Source organism: Canis lupus, chromosome 7 (assembly GCF_003254725.2).
Source record: "Canis lupus dingo isolate Sandy chromosome 7, ASM325472v2, whole genome shotgun sequence".
NCBI classification, from domain to species: domain Eukaryota; kingdom Metazoa; phylum Chordata; class Mammalia; order Carnivora; family Canidae; genus Canis; species Canis lupus.
The window spans coordinates 77,031,486-77,052,891 of NC_064249.1; the positions used below are offsets into that span (position 1 = coordinate 77,031,486).

A 21,406-nucleotide genomic window follows, 5' to 3' on the forward strand; every position below is an offset into this window, starting at 1 on the left:
TTCCTTGATTTATGCCTGAATAAACACATAATAAGTTGAAAGCATCGTAAGTTGAAAATGCATGTAATACACCTAACCTACCGAACATCGTAGCTTAGCCTCTCCTACCCGTTTTCATGGCACTTACGTTAACCTACATCTAACACAAAGCCTGTTTTATAATAAAGTGCTGAAGATCTCATGTAACTGATTGAATATTGCACTGAGTGATGAACAGAACGGCTGGGAGCATGTGGGTTGTTCACCCTCATGATCACGTGGCTGCTGGGAGCTGTGGCTCACTGCCACTGCCCAGCATCATGAAAGGTTCATATCATATATCGAATTCAAAATTTGAAGTTTGGTTGCTACTGAATGGTATCACTTTCACATCATCATATAGTCACAAAATTTTAAGTGGAAACCTTGTAAATGGGGAACCGTCTGTAATCCTCTAGCCCTATTTACATAGGAGGAGATGGAAGCCTATATTACTTAGGAGGAGTCAATACAAAAGACTTTGTCACCTCTCTCTCTTTCACCTGGCTTACTCACGCCAGAAACAAACTGAAGGAAAAGCCTTACTCCACAATTTGAAGCAGAACTGAGTGTAGCAAAGTCATATATCACTAGAAAGTCTCCCACGCGAGCCTGTCTTGATGGGCTATGCCTGAGGGTGTGAGGTGGCATCTCCACAGAAGAAAGGGGACAAAGAGAGGGAAGAGGGAAGCAGGGTCCACTTTCCAGCACCAAATGATGATATCACAGCAAGGTCCAAGGCTGGCCTGCCAACCTCCAGTTTTCCTGGGTAATCACAAGCATCCACAGAGAGGGATTCAGTTTCACAGGGTGATACAGAACTCACTTAGAGTGATCCAAATGAGATCCATCCAAATGTGTGGCTGTGAAGAGGACAGGGACAAGGCAATACCAATACTCCCAGTGGAAAATTAGCAGCACTGTAAATATTTGCAGTTGCTTGGGTAGAAAAAGAGTTACAGGGGCACCTACTTCAACATTTTACTCTTCTTTTAAAAAACATTTGAAGTCTGGCATAAGTTAAGGGGTGCCATTTTTAAACCTAAAGTATTTTTTATCATAGAACTTTGGCTCTACTAGTAACCAGCTAAAACCTGCTATTGAGTGTCAGTCAGTTCACATGACATGCAGACATGACAGCCATGGGGCGCTGAGACCAGATGCTGTGTGTCTTCATTAGGGGGCACACAGTGCCCACCTGCTTTCTTCATCTCTTGTCCAATTCAGAAGAGATTCGAGACCACTTCAAATTACCAGCTTTTAGCTGATAGTGCTCAGCAGGTCAGTGCAAGCGGACATCTCATCCATAAACTAGAAGGAGATTAGGATAGAGTTCTTAGCAATCTCTTTATTCAGCTCATTGCTTTAAAAGTAATGAAATTGAACCCACCTTAACCCAAAGGGGCTAAAACTCAACCCAAATGTTAAGTGATTAAGTGATCCAGCAGGCGCTGCCCCCTCCATCACACCAAAGACCCCTTTCCCCTCACTCACAAAGGGAAAATCCAAGTCTGAAGGGGACAGTGAAAATGTATCTCTACACAAATGCTCTGATGGCAGAGAGACCTAATCATGGCTCAGAAAAGGGACCTTACCGTCATTGAGACATGTACTTACAGTAAAGGAAGCAGTATTGCTGGTGTGGCACTGTGGCTTAAACAAAGAAAGAAAGTATTAATAGGAAAACCATTTATTTCTACTTCACCTAATGATGTAGTGAATGAACTTTTGGCAGCTGGTTCTACTTTGCCTTGCTACTGCTAATTTTAAAATGAGTTTGCATTCCTGAACATGTACCCAGGGCCAACTCCATGAATGCCTGTGTGTGAGACTGCCCTCCTGGCCAACACCACTGAGAACGCCTTCCCCTCCCCGCACCACAAGGCACCTTCTCCTGACTTTCCTTTCTCTGGGTTCCTCTTTCTCTGTGGTTCTCTTCTGAAACATTCCTGTAAGGCTAAATACATTAAGTAACTCACACCAAGATCATAGTTATTTTTTCAGATATTTTCCTCCTGACTGGAAGAACTCGGGTAACTTGAGAAGAGTAGAAGCCAGATGGGATAGCCTCATCAGAAAAGGAAACCATGGATGGGAAATCACTTTGCAATTTTTCCTGGAGCTGCCCTTGGGACACTATCAAAAGTTGAAATGGACCCCATGAGTTCTGGCTGGAGGCAAGAAAGACAACTGAGACTAAATGCTCACCACGGAGAAGTCTCAGAAAAGAAACACCCTCACAAATAATAGAAAGCTGATAAAATTAAATACCACAATAGACTTTGTTAAGTACGCGATCGTTATACTTAAGGAAAGTGAAGTGGTGATGTGGGTGTGGCCATTCTTAATTCCTGACAATCACTTTTTCATTCCACGTAGTCTCCAGCCAGACTGAGTGACCTACAAGATAATAAATGACTTTCAGATTTTTTTCCCTTTTTTCCTCCAGCTTTACTGAGATATGATTGATGTGTAACATTGCATAAGTATAAGATTTACCATGTGTTTATTTGATATTGCAGTAGGGTTCCCACCAAAAGCTTTCCATTATGTCCCATAATTACTATTTCTTTTTTGTAGTGAGAACATTTAAGATCTACTCTCTTGGCAACTTTAAACATGTAATACAGTATTGTTAGCTATAATCACAATGCTGTGCATTAGATTCCCAGAACTAATTCATCTTTTCACTGGAAGTTTATACTCTTTGACCAATAACTTCTCCTAATCACACCAATTTTCAGAAGTGTTACCTCAGAAATAGGAGCTGTAGAGGTTTATCCAAAGTGAGCAGAGAGAATGACTTTTAGGGACACCATAGCAAATAATCTGTGAGCCTGAGAAGAGCAGTGTTTGATCTGGCCAAGATGGCACAAGACAACACTGAGAACCTTGGGACACTAGAAAAGAGGTGGAAGGTATGGACGGTCACAGCACCCTACTGCCTGTGCGGAGCTGGGCAAATCAATTAACCTCCCTGAGTTCCAACACCCTCCTCTGTGACTTTCATGATAATATGATATGCCCAACCTCACTTTCAGATCTGTTATGAAAACTCTAAAGGCTCACTTACTTCATTCCTATTGGAAAAAGTCCCAAGTACCAGTGCAGATGTGTGCCTTACCATCTGGGACTGAAAGGGAGGCAGTGCTAATTTATTCGCCAAAAGAATGAAGATTCTTTCTGCCTGAGATACTTCTGGTCACATCTCCAACTGATTTATTCATCCTTCAGGCTCCAGTGTTCCCTTCTCCAGAAAGCCTTCTTTGAAGCCTCGTCTGCATTGCCTGTTTTCTTCTGTGCTTCCATGTCATACTGACCACGCTGTAGAGGAATTGCTGGTGTGTGCCTATTTCCTCCACCAGACTGTGCACTCCATAAGAGCAACACTTTCCCTTCTGCAGCTTCTCCATTCCCAACATATCCCCTGGGACAGCTCTGGTCCAAACTAATACTGTCTTCCCCAAATTGTGCAATAATCTCTTAAAGGAACACTCTACTTGTTTACCTGCCTCCTCTAACCTACTGTCCACACTCGTCACAGTGGTCTTTTTAAAATTAAAAATTGATCACAGCTGCTCGGTTTAAAAATCCTTCAGTGGTTTTTCATTGCCTTTGTGGCATAGGAATACTGAGGATATATTGTAAAGCCCTGCATAATCTCACACTTGGTGACCCTCCTATTCACTTGTTTTTATGCTACATTGACTTCAGGTACTTCTAAAAAACGTAACTGTTTGAAATTTTCCTTCTTACAAGACATAAGTCCAGTTCACTCCTTAAGCTGAAGTGAGGTAACTTCCCCTCAGAAAGCTCCCTCTGCCCTTGAATTTTAACCCTCCACCAGCTAGATTAGATTTCCCACTGTATGTTCTCAGAGCACCGTAACCTCCCTGGAGCACTCTTTACAACCATAGTTAAGTAATTAATTGCAAGCCTACTCCATGAGAATGAAAATTCTAAGAAGGCAGAGCTATATTTTCGCTATATTTTCACTGTCTCTTCACTGTTGGAATGCCAATAGTCAGGCAGTACTCAAAGTTACTTGATGAATGGCTAAATAATAAAGCTTAAAATGTCTAGAAAGCAGTGGAAATTCTATATGTAATTCATAGATGGATGGATGGATGGATGGATGGATGGATGATGGAAATGGTCACCTCACTCATCTCCAGGTTTCCACACTTCTCCTAACTCCAGATTCAATTTTCCATGTAACAGTCAGAGTAACTGTTTTAAATCGTGATGTCAGATGTCTTATCAAGTCACTCTTCTCAAACTCTCTAAACCCATCCTCAAAAACATCTGAAGTCCCCTCAAAGGTCTACCAAGTTATACACAATCTAATCCCTCACTATTCTTCTGAATTCATCCTCTATTTTTCTCCTTTGGTTCACTCCACTGCAGCTACTCTGGCTTCCTGAATGTTCTTCAACATGCCTGAACACAATCTTGCTCCAGAGACTGTCCTAGCTATTTCTTCTGCCTGCAACATGTGTTTTCTCAAAGGTGACTTTATAAAAGCCTCCAAATACTACCAACAAAGATCTTTGAAGAAGCATAACAAGCAGGAACTTCACATGAAAAGATAGAATAATGACTGAACTTACCCTCCTTCCTGAAACAACAAAAATAAATCAAGAAACATTTTTAATACACTGAGCATCAGACAACAGATACGGAAACAGTTTTTATAATGGTATTCCATATGTTCAAGAAGTTAGTTAGGGGATAAATTAAACATGTTAAGTAGGGACATCTTCAAGAAGATATATTAAAAAAAAAGAAGCAGAGGAGAAAAGGAAAAAGACAGAGAAAGAGGAAGAAGGAGAAGGAGACCTAAATCAAGAGAACATAAAGAAAAATATCCCAAGGCACATCATAATAAAATCGCCTAAAACTAATGAAAACAAAGTCTTAAAAGCATCCATAGAATGAAAGGATACAGTGTACGTAAAAGAACAAAGAAATGAAAGCACACTTGCTGGAAACAACAAAACCCAGAAGACAGTGGAGCAAGATCTTTAAAATACTAGAAGACAAATTTCAATATAAAATTCTAAAATTAGGGCAGCCCGGGTGGCTCAGTGGTTTGGCACCACCTTCAGTCCAGGGCATGATCCTGAAGACCCAGCATCGAGTCCCACGTCGGGCTCCCTGCGTGGAGCCTGCTTCTCCCTCTGCATGTCTCTGCCTCTCTCTCTGTATGTCTCTCATGAGTAAATAAATTTAAAAATAAATAAATAAATTTAAAAATAAATAAATAAATAAATAAATAAATAAATAAATAAATAAATCTAAAATCAGGGAAAATATCTTCCAAAAACAAAGGCAAAATAAAAACTTTTCAGATGCGCAAAGGCTGAAAGAATTCATCACTGCACTCATCTGCATTATACGAAATGATTTTTTAAGTTTATTTACACAGAAAATGAAACCAGATGAAATCAAGATCAACACAAAGAAAGGAAGAGCACCAGAAATTGTAATTATGTAGCTAAACTTAAAAGACTTTTTCTTATTTAAATATCCTCAAAAGATAAGTAATTATTTAAAAGCAAAAATAACATATTGTGAAACTTGGAACACATGTAAAAGTGAAATGTATGAAAACAGTAACATAAAACCAGATCAGAAAAATAAAAGTACACTGTTTAAAAGTTTTTATATGATACATGAAAAACTATATTCTCATATGAGGTTCAGTGATAAATTAAAGATGTATAGTATAAATCCTAAAGCAAAAACTAAAATAACACTAGATGAAAATATATAAAACAAATCAACGAAATACATGAAATGGAACTATAAAATATAAGCAATTCAAGAGAAGATAGAAAAAAAAGAAACAAAGAACAGATAGGACAATTTTTTTAAATAGCAAGATATTATGGGTGTAAAATCAGCAATATTAATAACTGCATGAAATGTAAATGGTCTAAATCCCAATTAAAAGGCAGAGTATTTTCAGATTGGACCTTAAAAATCAAATCCTATCTATCAGATGGCTATAAGAAATCCACTGTAAGACAGAAATATATTAACAGTGAAAGAATGAAAAAAGATATATTATGCTAGCTCTTATTTTAAAAAAGGTGGAGTAGCTATATTAATAGCAGATAAAGCATGATTTTGGAACAAAAAATATTACCGAAGATAAAGATGGCTATTTCATTTTGATGGAGGTGTCAAGTCTTCAAGAAGACATAAAAATCTTAAATGTTGATTCAAACAAGAACAGAGTTTTAAAATACAAGAAGCAAAAATTGAGATAGCTTAAAAGAGAAATAGAAAATCTCACAATTATAGTCTGAGATTTGACCACCTCTTCTCAATAGGTAATTTTAAAAGTAAGTAAAAGAGCAGAAAAGTACATAGAAGACTTGTAAAAACTATCAACCAACTCAACCTAATGGTATTTATAGAACATTCCACCCAACAAGATAGCAAAAACCACATTCTTTTCAAGTAAACATAGAATTTTACCAGGATAGACCACATCATTCTGGGCCATAAAGGAAAATGTCTTAATTAATTTAAAAGCTTTCAGATTATACAAAATATATTATCTGACCACAACATGAGTCAGAAATTAGTAATAGGAAGATGTTTAGAAAATCTCCAAATATTTAAAAACTAAATAATACAATCTAAATAAATCATAGGCCAAAAAAAAATCAAAAAGCAAATTAGAAAATATTTTAAACCAAAGGAAATTGAAAGTACTACAAATGAAAATTTGAGGAATACAGCTAAAACAGTGTATGGAGGGAAATTTGTAGCACTAAACACATATATTAGAAAAGAAAAAAGATTTCAAGTAAATTTGCTTACCTTCCAGATTAAGAAATTTTTAAAAAGAAGAGATAGTTAAACCAAAGTAATCAGAATGAGGGAAATAATAAAGATCAGAGTTACAATCATTGAAATAGTAAATAGTGAAATAGGAGATGCAATCAGTACAACAAAAGCTGATTCTCTAAAAAGATCAATACAATTGACAAATCCCTAGCACTATTGATCTGAGAAATAAAGAGAAACAAAACAAATGATCAATACTGAGAATGCCAGGACTTCAGATTCCACAGATATTAAAAGAACAAGAAATATGATGAACAACTTTATGCTGATGAATTTAATTTACATGAAGTGGCCAAATTTGTTGAGAAACAAAACTCCTTATATTCTGTGAGGAAGAAATATATAACCTGTATAGCCCTTTACCTTCTGACAAAATGAACTGTATTTCATTCAAAACCTTCTCACAAAGACTACTAAACATTTGAAGATGTAATACCAATGAACATAAACTTTTCCAAGAAATGGAAGAGGAGAGACTACCTCCCAAGTAATTCTTTTTCTTTTTTTCCCAACTCATTCTATGAAGCTACCATTACTCCAGTATCTAAATCAGACAAAAACTTTAAAATAAAACTATAGAACAATATTCCTCATGATTAATGATAAAATAATTAAAAACAAAATTTCAGCAAATCACATCCAACAGTATATTAGAATATATTCTAGGAATGCGAGCAAGTTGCTTTGACATTCAAAATTAATGACTGTAACTGACCACATTAACAGACTAAGATAGAAGAACCATATAATTATGCCAACAGATACAGAAAAAGCATTTGAAAAAAATACCAAATCTATTATTGATAAAAAAAAATTTATCAAATAAGAAATAGAGAGGAAACTTCTTAAACTGATAAAGATCAAGTATAAAGAAACATATAGTTTACGGAAGTAAAAATGATGGATACCTGTCATTATACGTTTATCCAAATCCATTGAATATGCAACACCTAAGAGTAAGCCATAATGTAAACTATGGACTTTTGGTGATTGTTAATGCAGGTTCATCAGTTATAATAAATGTACCACTGTGATGGAGGATGTCGGTAATACAGGAGGCTGGACATGTGTGGGACCAGGGCAAAAATGGGAAATTTCTACACCTTCCTCTTAATTTTGCTGTGAACCTAAAATGGCTCTAAAAAGATAGTCTTTAAAAGAAAACCTACAGCAAACACATCCTTAAATATGATATTTAATGGTAAAAGACTTTATGGTTGCTCACTAAGATCAGGAAAAGGCAAGAAGGTCCATTTTCACTTCTATTCAGCTTTGTACTGGAATTTCTAACCTGTGAGGCAAGACAAAGAAGTTTAATTCATGTAGATTGAAAAGAAAAAGGAGAACATTCTTTATTCACAGACAACATGATTGTCTATGTAGAAATACCTATGAGAACTACTAGGGGAGCTTTAGCAATGTTGCTGAATATAAGATATACAGAACCAGTTGTATTTCTATGTATTAGCAATCAACAATTAGAAAGCTGAATTTAAAAATTAATGCCATTTACAGCAGCATCAGGAAATATAAAATAATGATTAAGATAACCTTGCATTGGTATATTGAGGGACATATAGATAAATGGAACAGAATAAAGAATCCCAAAATAAGCCCATTCATGTCCGTTTATTTTGCACAAAGTTACAAAGTGAATTTAATGGAGAGAGAATACAGAATGGTGTTCTCAACAAACCACGATGGAACAACTGGACATTATTGTGAATTTTTTAAAGTCACAACAGTTAACTCAAAATGGATTATAAATTTAAATGTAAAATATAAAAATTCTAAAGCTTCCATATGAAAGCCTAAGATAAAACCTTTGTGATTTGGTGCTAGACAAAGATTTCTTAGATACCACACCAAATGCCTACAAGAAAAGAATGATTAACTAGCCTTCAACAAAGTTAAGGAACTCTTGCTCTTCAGAAGACGAGAGCTTCTGTTAAGAAAATAAAAAGGAAATACTTGCAAATTCTATATCTAGTAAAGGAGCTATACATAGAATATTGAAAGAACTCTCAAAACACTAAGAAAAAAAAGTTTTTTTAAATGGCAAAAGATTTTAACAGAAAGCTCACTAAAGAAATAATACAGAATAATACAGAAGGCAAATAAGCACATGAAATTGAATGATCATCAATATTCATTAGGAAAGTACAAATTAAAACCTAAACAAGACAGCACAATGCACCTTTAAGAATGTCTAAAATTAAAAAGAGTAATGAGGGCACCTGCGGGGCTCCGTGGTTGAGCATCTGCCTTTGTCTCAGGGTGTGATCCCGGGATCCTGGGATCGAGTCCCCCATCGGGCTCCCTGCATGGAGCCTGCTTCTTCCTCTGCCTGTGTCTCTGCCTCTCTCTCTCTGTGTCTCTCATAAATAAATAAATAAAATCTTTATGGAAAAAAAAAGAATAATGATAACAAGTGTGGATGAGGATTTGAAGTAATTGGAATGCAAATGGTCTACTAGGAGAATCTACAATGTTGCAGTCATTTTAGAAAAGGAGTTGGCATTTCTTAAAAGCTAAACTTGTACCTACCATATCACACAGCCATTTCATTCCTAGATATTTATCTGACAGAAATGAAGCATATATCCACATAAAAATGTGTAGATGAACATTCATAGCAACTTTATTTATAATAGTCAAAACTGCAATTTACATATCCATCAAATACCAATGGGTAGACAATAGAATAGTATACATCAGCGAAAAGGTATGCACTATTGATTCACTCAACAAGATGAATCTCAAAATAATTAAGCTGAATGAAAGAAGCCATTGCCTCTCCAAAAAAGTACATGCTGGGATGCCTGGGTGGCTCAGCGGTTGAGCGTCTGCCTTTGGCTCAGGGTGTGATCCAGGTCTGGGATCCAGTCCCACATTGGGCTCCCTGCAAGGAGCCTGCTTCTCCCTCTGTCCAAGTCTCTGCCTCTCTCTCTGTGTCTCTCATGAATAAATAAATAAAATCTTTAAACAAACGAAATAAAACAAAACAAAACAAAAAAGTACATACCATATGATTCCATTTATATCAAGGCCTAAAAAAATTCAGCTGATGTATAGTGACAAGAAGCACAGTAACAATTGCTGGTGAGGTTTCAGGGGGTGGCAAGAGGAATGGATTACAAAGGACAGGAGGAAACTCTTAGTAATGATGGGTGTTCATTATCTTGATTGTGGGGATTGCTTCTTGAGTATATACTGTACAAGTCAAAACTTCTCAACTGTCCACTTTATGTGTGGTTTATTGTATGTCAATTATACTTCACTAAAGCTCATTTTCTTATAAAAAGTCAGTGACTTTTCTTCTCTGATCTGACCCTCTCACTTAAAATTTTAATATGACCACCAGACCCCACCTCTCTCCTGCTTAATTTTTCTCCATAGATTTTATCACTTTCCAATATAACATAACTAATTTATTCTATGTATTCTCTGTCTCTCCCCACTTATCCTACTAAAGTGTGGGCTTCCTGAGGGCAAGAAGTTGTTCTATGTTTTCTTTAGTGATGTGTCCCTAGAAGAATTTGAGTGAGTGAGTGAGTGGATGAATGAATGAATGAAGGCTTCCTTATCTGTCTGCCCTCCCATGAATTCTCTCAGATTCTTTTTTAACATAGAATGAGTCCTCATGCCTAAAAAATCCACGACACATAAATATTCTATTCATGGCCCTCCATTAATCGTTCTAGTCACTCAGCCTTTCTGAGATTTCAATTTCCTCTTTATAGAAAGAGAAATTTTAACTAGATGATCTCTAAGATCTAAAATGCTTGTTATTGGCTATTTCTCTTGAAAATGACCTACAGGTCCATCAAAATTGGGATAACTTAGTAAATTATAATATATACATACACAATAGCCAAACTGTGGAAGGAGCCTTGGTGTCCATCGAAAGATGAATGGATAAAGATGTGGTCTATGTATACAATGGAATATTCCTCAGCCATTAGAAACGACAAATACCCACCATTTGCTTCGACGTGGTTGGAACTGGAGGGTATTATGCTGAGTGAGATAAGTCAATCTGAGAAGGACAAACATTATATGGTCTCATTCATTTGGGGAATATAAGAATTAGTGAAAGGGAATAAAGGGGAAAGGAGAAAAAAAATGAGTGGGAAATGTCAGAGAGGGAGACAGAACATGAGAGACTCCTAACTCTGGGAAACGATCTAGGGGTGGTAAAAGGGGAGGTGGGTGGGGCTTGGGGGTGACTGGGTAACGGGCACTGAGGGGGGCACTTGATGGGATGAGCGCTGGGTGTTATTCTATATGTTGGCAAATTGAACACCAATAAAAAATAAATTTATGAAAAAATAAATAAATGTATAAAAAAGGAAAAGGAAAAAAATATATATATACATATACTATAACACTACATAGCAACTTTTCAAAGTGAAGTAGATTTATGTGAACTGATTTGAAAAAATATCCATGTCAAAGAACAGGTGAAAAGAGATGCTGTCAAACAATACATACATTGTGGTCCAATATGGTAAAAATGCCATAAAATTATTTGTGTGCAGATGCATGCAGTTGGACAGAGAAGCCCAAGGAGCAGTCTGGTGTGATGGTTGCTCGACTGTTAGCTCCGGTTCCTTTGGGGGTCAGTGAGGGGGAAAGGGAAAGTTTCACTTATTAATCCTTATACTCCAAAACAAGAAAAGTGAGGCATTATAAAAATTCTACTTTTTTGTATTTTTGTTTTTCTCTAAATTTTCCATTTCCATAAAACTATTTCTTATTGTTCCTGACCTCAAATCTCCACTTCTATTAGGAAGGCCTCTCTAGAATATGGAATGCAAGGCTCTTGTCAACTTTTTCTCAGCCTGCATTTTCACATTGCAACTAGCAGGGGAGAGGACTGGACAGTGGAATCACCAAAAGCCCTAAGGCTATCAGAGTAAGTCCAAAGCCAGGTTTTGCTTGCGGAGACATTCCAGATGCACACTGGGCAAGTCCCTGGCAACCCAGTTTTCCTTTATCGGTTTTTCCCTACCAAAAAAGGGACTAGGCTTGTAAAATTTAATATATCACATAACCTTCCAGGAGCTGGCATAGAAACACTTTCTCCTAACACGTTGTTAAAAGCAGAGCACCCTCACAATGATTACTGCATTCCAGACAGCAGTTTGGGCTGGTTTCATTCCACAAAGGAAGAACAGGTTTTGGAAACAACTGAGTCCAAGCATTTCAGGCTGTTGCATTTGGTTTCACTTAGATAATTCTTGGCATGATGCATCCTCCCTTTCTAGCCGACCGCTTTGTCTAAAGAAAATGAGAAGATAATATATCACACTCCTATAATTCCAGACAGGTCCACCATGAAAAATGTAGGGCAACAAAAATCCCTTTCATCACCATAGGCTTGCTCTAGACTGAGTTATGTGACTACACTCCCAGCTTCTAAGTTCTAAGGTCACCTGCTTCCTTTCCTGTTGATGGGTGTTCACTTTTCACCTGTTCCCAGCTGCAGATGCCATCAGGTGGAAACAGGGTGTGCAGGTATAAAGGCACACATCCAAAAGGTTTGCTTAATAGTTCAGATCTGTGCTAAACTCACTGGTGAGCTGCATTTAGCATGTTCCCTAAAGTGTGGTTAGTCTGGAGGAAAGATAAGTCCCCTTATCCTGCAGGATGGACAAGATGGGCATGGGAGAAAAGACAGAGTCACTGGAAATGAGAAGAAGAAAGGTCCAGATCTGTAATCTGGAAGGCAAAGATTTCCCATTTTTTATGACCCACTGGTGGCTATCAGTGTTCATCCAAGATCTACCCCAGACTGGATAGTAACCACATTGCGACAGCAAGATAATCCAATTTTCAGATGTTATATTTTCAAGGGCAGCTGAAAGATATAGCATTAATTCCAGCTGAATCAATCCTCTGATGCAACATGAGCAGAGACATTTTGAATATTAGATCTTTGTTACATACATATGGCTTGTTAAGAAATCAAACTTTATCAAGTGACCAAAACAAATCAAATGCATACTCACTTTAGTTATAGTCTCTCCAAAATTTCATATCACTGATGTTGATTTGAGGTGCCTTAATTATCAGAAGGCAGTTTGGACACAAACTGCTTAAAATGTACATTTCTAAACAAGACCATAAATCAGTATTATTTCTCCAATCTTCTACAGACTACACTTATCTTGATATCTTCAGATGGCTCCTTTCTGTAATTCATCAGATCTTTTATTAGAAAGTTAGAATAATCTTTCAAACTCTAAAAAAAAAACCCTGATATTGTGATATTATTAATTGTGTCTATAAGGTTAGCTTGTCTGTGCCTTTTACAGTGCATAAGAGATCATATCATAAAAAGTGCTAGCTCTTGGGGCATCTGGGTGGCATCTGCCTTAAGCTCAGGTCATTATCTCAGGGTCCTGGGATAGGGCCCCACATCCCGGCTCCCTCCTGCTTCTTCCTCTCCCACTGCTCCCCCTGCTTGTGCTGTCTTTCTCTGTGTCAAATAAATAAATAAAATCCCCTTTTTTAGCTCTAAAAGATGAGTAAAGCCATAGGGATTTTGATAATAAGACATCTGATACTTAGTATCTGGGAAAAGTTTGTCATACTACTTCTATCTTGGGACCAGCACACACTTACTAAACTCTTACTATATACTTAAAGGGTACAAATTGGTTCTTATTGCCCTAAAGGAACAATTCTGAAACTATTTCATTATATTTGTTGTACTACATTTCCTCTAAAACGTTTTGTGAACACAAACATTGATGAGCAAATAAAAACATATGCTTATTATCTCTGCCTTTCTAGATATATTCTTCATTTTCTTTCATTCTTTTTTCCCACATCTCACCTACAAGGCACCTTCTACCTGTCACGATCACCTAATTTATATCCTTAATCTTTTCTTAATCACAACACCCAAATTTTCACCTCAATGGAGCTTTTTCTGCCGCAAAATAATGTATTACTGTTTTTTTTTTTTTCAGGTTTTCCTTCTTTCTTTTTTCTTTTTTTCTTTTTGGCCTTTAGAAGTTGAAAAATAAAGTGGCATGGAAAAATAGTTCTTTCTGTTTATGAAAGTGATTACACATCCTTCAGCATCCAGTGAGAAAGTAACAGAACTTACCTTAACTAAGGAAGGGCTTACCTTAGTGGAGACAGCAAATTCATTTATTCAAAATGTAGCAGTAATCTATCGCTTGGCGAAGATGTCTTCCAGGGACTAAAAAGACTTTCTAAAGAAAAATGATATCAAGAACACTGTGTCAGAAAGAACTTTCAAAGAACAATTGAAAGACTTCCAAGAGATATTTTGGGCTTTGGTCTGCCTCAGTTACCGAGCAACATGGAGGAAGCCACCAATGCCTAACCAACGTGTTCAATTAGCCCTAACTAAATATAGGCAATCCGTTATATGTGAATTGTACATGCTTCTGTCTCCTGAGGAAGAAGAGGTGATAGAACCCACATCTAGACAACAGGAATTAAAGAGGCCTAGTACCTGAGGTCAGAGGTGAGGGATAAGGACTGAGTAGGGCAGAGGGGACAGGATGCACCAAAGACACCCCATGGCCTGGAGCCCAAGCCCTGAATTCCAACTTTTATTAAGTCTGGGTGTGTCCAGGTGACCCACTAGGCCCAGCCAGGTTGCTGAGACCTCTTCTTTCTCTTAAATCATGGAACTTTAATTACTTTAGAGTCTGCTTTTGGTATATCTTTTAGTGGATATGAAAATACCTACATCTCTTGCAACATTGGCTGATGCCAATGTTAGAGCTTTATAAGCAAGCTGGGGAAATCACAACAGAAAGAGTAAAATAAAATCATGGCTCCAGGCTCCATGTTAGAATGACAATAAATAAAGAGAGGTGCATAAAAGTTAGCCCTGGCCTTTACTGTTTGGGATGAGCATCAGGATTACTCACTGCGGGGATGGGAACAACCCCAAAAGCACCCCAGAGGCCCTAAAATGTGCTCACAGTCAAAAATGGAAAGTGATAGATGTGGCCATGCCTTTGAGGAAGAATCCAGTGAAATTAGTTCTTGGCACTGTGCTAGGCACTTTGGAAGAATAAGATGGTCAAAGGGGCTGCCCGGAGGGATCTGTGGTTCCATCAGGGGGAAAGAAGATGACATAAAGGGAACAACTAAGTGCTAACCTTGAGACCATAGTCTCAAGAGATTTTAGTCAGGGGCAGGATGAATTGGGTCCTGAAGGATGTGCCAGACTAAACGATCAGGTGCATGGAGAGGAAACACGTGGCCTCAGGGCAGATGGGAGAGATGGAAGAAAGCCATCCTGATGCCACCCAGGGGACCAATGACCATTAACGGTCACTAGGAAAAGGTGGAGCAGAGCATGGAAGACGCTGGAAACTACACACGAGCCATGGAAAGGTTTGGAGTCAACCCACATGTGCTGATGTAGAATAATCTTCAAGAAGTGGGTTGAATAAAGAGCACAAAATGCAAAACATTGACTGGATACCACATACTATTTATTTAACAAATAACAGGGGGCTGTGTGCTTGCACGTGCAGAAGAATTTCCAAAAAAAACCCCAAGCAAACTATTAATTGTGGTTGCCTCAGAGGAGGGGAGCCAGGAGTCTGGAGTGGAAGCAAGAGACATTTTTTTTAACTATTTGAAAGAATGGGGTAAAGGCAGAGAAAGGGAGGGAAGAGGAAGGAGGAAAGTCCTCAGCAGAGGAGTCTGGACTTAAAGCAGAAGGCTGCTAACTTTCCTTCTCTACTTCATCACAGAGGTAGAAGACCGGTTGATTTAGTAGCAGGTTAGATCAGAAAGCTCTAGAAAGGGATGAAAAAAATGGGGGATCCCTGGGTGGCTTAGCGGTTGAGTGTCTGCCTTCGGCCCGGGGCGTGATCCTGGAGCCCCAGGTTAGAGTTGGAGCCTGCTCCTCCCTCTGCCTGTGTCTCTGCCTCTCACTCTCTGTGTCTCTCATGAATAAATAAATAAAATCTTAAAAAAAAGAAGAAGAAAGAAGAAAGAAAAGAAAGAAAGAAGAAAGAAAAAGAAAGAAAGAAAAAAGAAAGAAAGAAGAAAGAAAGAAAGAAAGAAAGAAAGAAAGAAAGAAAGAAAGAAAGAAAGAAAGGTGATGAAAGAGGCAAAAGAAAGCCAAATTTGGGTTAAGTGAGTAGGAGGATTGGAAAGAAACGAGTCTTATTTTAACGTAGAAGAAACGACCACCTTGTTACATTAGTGGTCACTCACAGAAACTGCAGTTTATCAAAAAAAAAATAATAATAATAAAGAGGAAAACCGTAATATTGAAATCATTACCAAAAGAAATTTTATTTTTGCTGCTTTTTCAATTGTATAGGCTACATTATTTAGATTTCAACAGAAGGAAAATAAAGATTATGGAAATAACATCTACAGGACGGATTCTCCTTCTTAGAAGGAAATATACGCACTTACAAGTTATCATTCAGGATTTTAAGCAACACTGGCTGTTCTCAACACAGCCTTCCATCCATCTGAACAATCCTGGAAGGATTCGTCTAATGGCAACATGTAGAATGATTGAGCAGACCACCAAGTGCAGCAGGTCTGTCTTGTCAATCCCACGGCAAACACTACAAGCTCTCGGGTTTCCGTCAAGGCTTACTTCACTGGGGCAAGCTGGTCCCAGCAAAGACATGGCAACAGGGATCTTACCTCGTGACCACACACAAGCATTCAAGAAGGCGACCGTCATTTGTTTACGATATCTGGCCCACCATTCCAAAGACTGCCCCATCCACGTTAAATCATGAGGTAGATAATAGGGTGACCTGGGCCTCTACTGTGGCATTACAGGAGAGACCCAACCACGGCTGAGCCCTGAGACCTCCTGGCTGGGTGCCATGATTATCTTCCAAGCTGGAGGCCAGCGGAGAGGCAAAGTGGCCTGGTGGGCCACTTGATCAAGTGTGAGCTGGAGAATTCTCCCCTGAGCATACATTCTGCAGGGCAACTAAGGAAGGAAGAAAAAAAAATGTCCCTCTTGCAAATAGTCTTTGGGGAAAACGCCTGTTATATGAAGAAGCCCACTGCCCACAGGCCCACCGAAATGGACAAAATGTTAGTCTACAAACGTACCTGAGGAGTGGGCTCCTAATCCATTCCAGATGGTGGCTTTCTTCCTCTTCCCCTGTGAGAGGGCTGTCTGCAGAAGACAGTCCTGCTATGCCTTAGGACTTCAGAAACCTCTGAAGGGGCAACGATAGCCCAAATAAGGATTTGAGAAAGTGAAACAGATGTCTGTTCTCTTTTATTCCAGGGTCTTGGTCCTTTCTGTCGGAAGGGTGCTTTATTGGCCCCTTTTCTGTGGAACTAATGGGGGTGGGATGGTCAGAGCAAGAATAGCAAATTGCAGCCCATAGCACCCACCACCTAATAGGTGTATAAGTAAACTTTCACTGGGAACACAGACACTCGTTCATTTACCTATTGTCCATGTCAATGACTGAGTTGAATTGTGACAGGACCAGGTGGCCCGCCAAGCTCAAGACAGTTACTATCTGTTCCTTCGCAGAAAGTCTGCCGACCTCTGGTTTAGCAGCTGGTAGCAGGACTGGCAGGTTTCTATGTCATCAAATCCCACCCCACCTGTCACAACCTCTATCTCAAGTTTCATAGGATTGAGGTGGCTCTCTGTCTGGGGGGCAAAAGTGTCCAAGAACAGCATATTGGGCAAGTCCAAATTGTGCTCCTGTCACTTGGAAGGTGGCTGGTTCTCTCTGGCCCATCCACTTCATGCACAGACCTGTACTTTGCTGTTAGAGACCAGCCCAAACCCCATGGTTTGATATAAAATGAGAATGCAGCAAAGGTGCTTTAGGCTTTTGGTGCTATAAATGTGGGAGTCCCTAGGGACCCTGATTCACATGGCCAGGCTCACACAAGCAGACCCTGTAGGATCGTGGGGTGCTCTTGCTGCAATAAGAAAGACGAAAGAAATGAGCTCTTGCTTTATTTTACCCATTTAAGATCGGTGGGGTCAGATTCATCAACAGGCAATGGTGGTGGCCCCTGGGTGGGAGGCTGGAAAGAGCCACTGATCTGAAATGAGAAGTGTGGAAGAGAACAAGCCTGTGTTCTGGCTGTCCCAGAGAAGAGTGCCTCGGCAGCCAGCACTGAAGAACTTTCACGACCATGAGCTGACTTGGTCTTCGACTGGGCTTAGCCTAGAGCACTGGGTTTGTCTGGCCCAGAAAAGAATTTTCTCCAGAACTGAAGAGTGTGACCAGCTCACAGCAAGGGACACAGAAGCCAAGAGGAGGTTTCTCTGCACACGGGCCCACTCTGCCGGCCATTGACACGACTACTCCCAATTTTTCAGTATTAAAGGAGCACCTGCATTATTGTACCTGCTGATGGTGAGCACACTGAGATCTGGCAACTTTAGGTTTTATTCCTTCAGCAAGATGTAAATCTCCTAATGGATCATATATCAAATCTTCAAAAGCAGACAGAGAAGTGGGTGTAGCTCACACTCTCATAAAAGAAGCTCAACTTCTCCAAAGTGAATTTTCCGATCAGTCCTAGGTGTTGAACAGCATCTTTCTCCCACACTTAATATCTAGGGATGAACACTTGATTTCCTACAAAATTCAAAGTGGGAACAGAGTTACATAAAATTCACAAAGCTTTCATTTTCTGGTTAATAAAAGGGGTGTTTAATATTTAAAATGATCACAATTAATACAGTGGGGGTTTTTTTTGAACTGGTGAAGCCAATCCACTGGACAGGTATGTACAGTTATACTGGTAGGTGTTAAAAAGCTTCAAAAACTTGCCCACCTCAGAATCAAAGCTACAAACACCCCGCGTCAGAAAATACCTTCTGCTTTCTGTCTCACATTTAATTTCATTGGACATAGAAGATTCAGAAAGAACGTCTTGGTTCTTGAGCAGAAAACTGTAAAAATTTTCAGAGACAGAAATTCTTTCTGCTTAAAAGTTTTTTACATAAGTGATTGAACAAGACATACATAATATGAAATACGTAAAGAGAAGAAAAAGTCTTAAAATACTGAAGTATCTAATTCTAATATATTCTTTGGCAATTCTTATGGGCCAAACTCCTTAACTCCTTCACAAACACCTAATCATCACAGAACCCTTGTATGTGCCTGTTTTACAGATAAGAAAACAAAATCTCATTAAATTTGCCCAAGACCATCTATGTACTACTCAGTAGACTTCTCACTAAATCACACTGATTCAAAAAAATTAAAAAAAAAGAGATGCTATAAAATCCAAACATGAAGGAAACCCAGAAACATAATGTCTAAAAACTTAATTTGTCTTCATTTTCCCAATTAGTACTTCCCGGCTTATAATTGTAAAGACTGCAAGCACCAATACAAGGTATCAAATAGTGAACTCTGCCCCTGTTAAAAATCATTATTGCTGATGCCTGGGGCTGCAGGCTCCCCGCTGGCCCATGCGCGCCCCCTAGTGGCGCCGCGTGAAAGCTCATCAGCCCTCAAACGCAGGAGGGGGGCGGGGGGAGGTCTACATCCCAAGAAGGTGGATCTTTCTCCTCCAAAACTGGGCCACTGAAAATTTGTGAATAAGGAGATCAGTGGAAGTACAGATCCACAGGCACGTCATGAGAAAAACCAAGCCGTAGATCGCTCCCCATTCCTCGTGGAAGTGGAAATGGGCAAGTAATCTGGTCACTGGCCTGCTGAATAGTTTAAATGACACTTAATTTGAAGATTATAGAAATGTCACTGCTTGTGGAAATGCTACCAGATCTCAACGAGTCTAAAATCACATCAAATCTCAGTAGCTACAGAGCATGTTTTCGGAAACCAAAAATGCCTTTCATTTTAGCAAATACCTTATTTCCTTCCCACCAGTTCTGAAACTACTTCACCATGAAACAGCCCTGGAAGTGCGTGTGTTTTTTTTTTTTTTTTTTCATTTCATAAAAGTAAATTCAACTTCTAAACATAAAAATAACTTTAGGCCTCCCTTTTAGACTGCTGTGCTCAATTCGTCATGAGTGATTTATTCAAAGTCTAAACCTATGTTTAAATATTCAAGTAATTTTTATTAAACAAACAGAGCTTTTAAAAGCACCTGGCAGGAATGCACTTCTTTTGCTGAAAAAAAGGGGGGGGGGGGGTTATTTTCAAACCATTCAAAAATTCTAAAACACCTATTTAAATCTGTAGGCAATTTGTCTATTCAAATTCCACAGGGTAAGAGAGAAAAGAGAAGAAGAATAGGAGAAAAAATTTTAAACTGTACAGTTTCCAGGAAATAAAAGCACATATTAGAGGAGAAGCTGTCTTCATGTTCCCACATTTATCTACATACCTTTGCCTCAGGACTTGAGGTCAAAATTCATGTCCTACTTATCTGTTGCTTCTGGAGGGATTCACTGGTGACATAATAACTACAAGATGCTACTTGAAGTCCTAGCAGAAAGACAATTGGGAAAATCCTTATTTCAGTGGTTCCCCACTGCTTTCTAGCTGCTTTGAGCAATCCTCTCCTTTGCCTGTTGTCTATATACTAAATATGAGGTTTCCCACCTTTTCACACCATTTAACACTGTTTCTTGCACAATTCTTCGGTTACAAATACAGCAATGTGCCATTTTTATATAGGTATATTCCAATCAGTATTCCTATAACACTTATTATCGTATTATTTTCTTCCTATTTTTTTTTTCAGTATTAAAGGAGCACCTGCATTATTGTACCTTCTGATGGTGAGCACACTAAGATCTAGCAACTTTAGGTTTTATTCCTTCAGCAAGTTATAAATGTCCTAATGAATCATAAATCAAATCATCAAAGGCAGGGAGTGGGTTTAGCTCACACTCTCATAAAAGAAGCTCAACTTCTCCAAAGTGAATTTTCTGATCAGTCCTAGGTGTTGGACAGCATCTTTCTCCCACACTTAATATCTAGGGATGAACACTTGCTTTCCTACCAAATTCAAAATAGGAACAAAGAGTAACATAAAATTCACAAATTATTTTCTTTCCTATCATTATCATTATTATTTTCTCTTTAAGTAATTTTCTTTAAAAACAAAAAATCTAATGACATTCCCTGAGGTGAGGTCAGGATATGCTCACCTGACTGCCTACTGCCCTCTTCCCAATCCTCACACTTGAATTCTGCCTCTTTACCAACAGACATGTGGAGGTTGCTGGCATTTCTAGCAATCACTATACACATGAATCAAGTCCTTAGTGAGAACGTTTGCTCTTCTTTTTCTTCATTAAGTAAATGAGTAGAATCACAAGCAAGCAGTATGGCATTCTTATATTTTGTCTGCAACAGAAAAATAATTAGAGCCATTTTCCTTCACTTTCTTAGGGAAAATGAAGCTATCTTTCCAAATATATAAACTAAAGTGGGTGCCTTCTAGTTGCATATGTGTGTATATAACTGTGTGTGTACTTGCAATTCTTTTAAAGATTTTTATTTATTTATTTATTTATTTATTTATTTACTTATTTATTTATTTACTTAGTCATGAGAGACACAGAGAGAGGCAGAGA

General features: G+C 38.5%; 1 long non-coding RNA gene across 2 annotated transcripts; it reads right to left on the reverse strand.

Moving 5' to 3' along the window:
* Positions 1–9,545: 9,545 nt before the first annotated feature.
* On the reverse strand, positions 9,546–21,173 carry LOC112648337 (uncharacterized). 2 transcript variants are annotated; one of them, XR_007412190.1, is made up of 8 exons: positions 20,978–21,173; positions 20,209–20,309; positions 18,246–18,479; positions 16,975–17,208; positions 16,552–16,849; positions 14,021–14,108; positions 12,894–13,076; positions 9,546–12,162 (listed from the first exon to the last, which is right to left on the reverse strand). It is a non-coding gene; the product is annotated as an uncharacterized LOC112648337 (long non-coding RNA). The 2 variants fall into 2 exon arrangements; XR_004817410.2 differs by lacking the exon at positions 16,552–16,849.
* Positions 21,174–21,406: the final 233 nt, after the last annotated feature.